Source organism: Tamandua tetradactyla, chromosome 5 (genome assembly GCF_023851605.1).
Source record: "Tamandua tetradactyla isolate mTamTet1 chromosome 5, mTamTet1.pri, whole genome shotgun sequence".
NCBI lineage: Eukaryota > Metazoa > Chordata > Mammalia > Pilosa > Myrmecophagidae > Tamandua > Tamandua tetradactyla.
The window spans coordinates 38,786,064-38,790,390 of record NC_135331.1 but is presented as its reverse complement, the minus strand read 5'-3'; the positions used below and the strand labels follow the sequence as shown (position 1 = coordinate 38,790,390).

Sequence of the window (4,327 nt, the reverse complement as noted above, 5' to 3'; positions counted from 1 at the left end):
GCTAAAATTTCTGAGTGCCTGAGCCTGTGTTCCCACAATGCACCAGACGGCAACTCACTCCACAGCTCCGAAAGTACGCTGGATCCTTCCAACGGCCACTGCAGCCAAGTGCCCAGACTGTCCCAGCCTGCCTCCGACCCACTGGGCTCTGAAGGCTTTCATTGTATCTCCTGTGGGTGCTTCATTCCAGGGTCCAAGTTCACAGGATTAGACTGTTCTTTAACATCCACTCCAAAGAACAGTTTCCTTTTCTAGAACACTGGTGATTTTAAAACAAAATACCAACAAAATTCTTGCACATTCCTATTGACAGATGCAAACATTTTCCTTCTCCGTGAGTCTTGACACCCTCTGACTGTCACTGCTTCAATGCATTGACTATAGTGGGAACGACACCGCGTGATTTATGAAGCATGAAAGGAAATGCAGGGCTTATTTTTTTTTTTAAGATTTAAAGACCTTTTTTTATAGGTCGTTGTTTTCTTAAGAGATTACCCCAACAGGCCTTTTTGGCCATCTGTCCTGGCACCTGTGGTGGCACCTGCCTCAGAAGGACAGCGAGTATGGGCCAGTCACCGCACCACAGACAGGTGAGGGCCCAAATAGGACAGCAGAGAAAGAAGGTGAAAAGTTGGAAAGAAAGAGAGAAATGTTATATTTGGCTTTTGCCTTGAATGTCAATTTTTTGGTCTATCAACAGTGAAGGAAGGCTCTGACTTTAAAAGTATGCTTTTTGAAATAATGGCCTTTATTTTGCACTGCCCAAGAAGGTTGTTCACACGAGCAGTGACCCTCGTGTCTCATCTCCCTGAAGCAGAACCACCCATAGGCACCAGTGAGGCCAGAGTACCTCCTGGGTCTCTGAGGGGAAGTAAGGGCTCCACTGTTCTCATGGTGAGGAGGACAGCATGACCAGGCTTACCTATGCAAGATAAGGCATGGTTCTCAAATTAGCCTCTTCAGTTGATTTTGTCCTGGCATATATACGAGATACTGGTGGCAGCTGCAGCAGTAATATTCTCCACGGGGTGCCAGGCTGCGTGAAGAGTCTTCTTATGGAAGGCCAGGACACCAGCACTCACCTCGTCTTTCTTTCTCTTACCACCTGTACATGCCTTCCAAGGCTTTAAGATGGCTTGAGGTTTGCTGTAGTTTGTTGACGCTTCCAAGGGAATATCCCTCTATGTATTTCTATCAAACATTCTAAATAAGTATCGTAGGGTTCCGTCATAATAGCACTACCAGAACCGTTCCAGCAGCACTCAAACTTGTCAAAGATGCAGTCGTTTTCTCACTGAGGGCAGCATGTGCTGGCTTGAAGACGGTCATGATCCTGGTGCCTCTCCCAGGCCTGCTTTCCGTGTCGAGGTCCCACACTGTCACCGACAGGCAGCCTTCAGTTATCATGGACTGATCACCAACGACTACATTTTGCATCAGATATAGAAGAAATTGTTTCTGAAAAGAAGAGCCCACTGCTGGGAGCTTCTGGTTCCTCAGAACATTTCAGTGTCTGTTATCCAAAGCCTGCTGCTGTAGACACCTACAGCCTGGGTGGTGGAGCTTGACTGCAGTCACCTCTTCGTCCAGCACCTCTACGCTGGCCTACTTAACGTCTGCAATGTCAAAATATCTACCTATGATTTATAGATGCCATGAGTTAGTTCTCGGGTTATCTGTAGAAATATATATATGTATATGATCACTATTTACTAAAATGCAATTATATGATGTGTGTACGTATTTGCAAAAATCTGTCTGGCAGGGAATATTTGCAATGTCTGAGGAAAAAGAAGGAAATATTCAACTTCCCCAGTTGGAGCATATCTCATATTCTTGCAAACAGTGGGGGCAACCAAATCACTAAATCAAGCCCTCAATCTTGGGGTTCACCCCTATGAAACTTATTCCTGCAAAAAAGAGACTAAGCCTACTTAAAATTAGGCCCAAGAGTCATTCCCAAGGAACCTCTTTTGTTGCTCAGATGTGGACTCTTTCTCTAAGCTAAATCAGCAGGTGAACTCATTGCCCTCCCACTACATGGGACATGACTCCCAGGGGTGTAAATCTTCCTGGTAATGTGGGACAGGAATCTTGAGATGAGCCAGGACCCATCATCAGGGGGTTGAGAAAGTCTTCTTGACCAAAAGAAGAAAGAGAGAAATTAGACAAAATAAAGTTTCAGTGGCTGAGAGATTTCAAACAGAGTCACAAGATTATCTTGAAGGTTATTCTTTTCTTATGCATTATACAGATATCCCTTTTAAATTTATGGTATACTAGAGTGTCTAGAGGCAAGCATCTGAAACTGTTGAGCTGTGTTCCAGTAGCCTTGGTTCTTGAAAATGATTGTATGAAGATATAATTTTCATAATGTGACTGTGTGATTGTGAAAATCTGATGCTCCTTTGATCAGGGTATGGACAGATGAGTAAAACAAATGAATAAGAAATAAATAAATAATAATAGGGATAAAGGGTAAAATAAATTGGGTAGATGAAAATACTAGTAGTCAATGAGAAGGAAGGGTAAGGGGTAGGGTATAAATGAATTTTTTCTTTTTATTACTTCTTCTAGAGTGATGCAAATGTTCCAAAAAATGATCATGATGATGAATACACAACTATGTGATGATATTGTGAGCCTTTGCTGTACACCAAGTATGGAATGTATGTGTGTGAAGATTTGTCAATAAAAATATATTTTTTAAAAAATCTGTCAGGTTTGCTTCTACATAAAGTCTATGGGTTTCAATATTGGGGCTGGTAATTCTATAATTCTAAATGAATCTCAGAGTCATTCATGTTCATATTTCAAGTTAGAACCCTCTGCTCCTTCGTCCCATTCACTTATTTATCTGAATTTAATAGTCTTATCATTTGTAGAGAGTAGAAAATGACCAGCATTATTTTATGGTGACCACCTAATTTTATTGACTTTTCCTCCACTTTCTAGATTTTTCAACTAATCAAACACTGGTTCATGACTTTGAAAGGTACTGTAAGTATTTTACTCTCCCCTAGAATGAGGGTGGCTTTTATTCTTTGACTATGACCTTGTCCATGGCCTCCTTGACCTGGAACTTGCCACCTGCAGAGAGTCGCTGCCTCCACCTACTGCCACGGCCAGCGAGCTGTGGATGTGCTGAGGCATGGGCAGCACCAACTGCAGCAGGCCGATGAACAGTGCAGTAGGTGTCATGCAGTGCAGTAGGTGTCATTATGGAGCAATACTGCTTGAAGCTGTAAGCCACCATGTGAAATGTCTGACCACCCAAAGGTTGCCATCCTGTGCATTAGTTCAAGCCCTTTGGATTGATCCAGATTTAGGTGGCTCCAGCTCTTTCAAATTTCCCCTCCAAATTTTGACAATCTGAAAGGAGATCCAAGACATAGAGGAAGGTATTCAAGCTCTTTCTATGGTGTCCTGTCTGAATTTTTTTAATGTACAGAATCTGCAAGTCTAATGAAATATTTGTTTTAAGCTGCACTGCTCAATTTTGGAGTAATTTGTTACACAGCAATAGTAACCAAGACAGAAGACTTGAACCCAGCTTGACCCAGACTTCTTCTTACAAAGCAATTAGGTTGGCTAGTTTTCTATGATTTTAGAATCAAATGAACCATTCTCCCAGGCTGATGAAATCCTTTTCCAAAGTGTTCCATCAACTCAAATAGCCTGGAGAAGAAACTTTGCTTCCTATTATGGAGATGCCTAAAGAATGCCTAAGAATAGAAACGCCTCTTAACAAGTTACATCCTTACCTTAGTAAGTTATATCTTTCACTTGTGAAACTTTGGGCTTTCTGGGATATATGGATTTACTCTAATTCCCAGTAAATTAGAATTTACTACAAGCCTCTCATATTGTACAAAATATGCATCAGCTGTTTCCTGACCCTCCAATTTGAATTTAGCTAGTGATCCTAATCTCTGAAGAAAATTTTAGTCAGGACCTAAAGCCTCACATGCCCTGGACATCAGAGGAAACAAAATAAAAATAGAAAACATGGGTGTAAACTGGAAGCACAGAAAAACATTAGCAACCAAAGGAAATGTAGAAAGAACTATCACCCTTGGTGATTTTCCATGGGCCAGTATGTTGCATGTTATTATCTCATTTCAACATTACAGCTGTCCCTAGTTATATAGATATTTTTATTATCCCCATAATAAACAGATGCACAATTTTTTCCCAAAGTGGGAAGAACAGATATTCATAACCAGTAGACTGTCACCGGATCCCATTCTCTTAACCACCAGATTCTACTATGGACAGCAAGATCTACAAGTTCAAAACAATTTTTGGAATATTATTAAGGTTTTAT

The 4,327-nt window shown here is 41.2% G+C and overlaps 1 pseudogene; it reads right to left on the bottom strand.

The window, feature by feature from the left end:
• Window positions 1–959: 959 nt before the first annotated feature.
• On the bottom strand, window positions 960–3,201 carry LOC143683057 (serine/threonine-protein phosphatase 2A 55 kDa regulatory subunit B delta isoform pseudogene; annotated as a pseudogene).
• Between the last annotated feature and the right edge of the window lie 1,126 nt (window positions 3,202–4,327).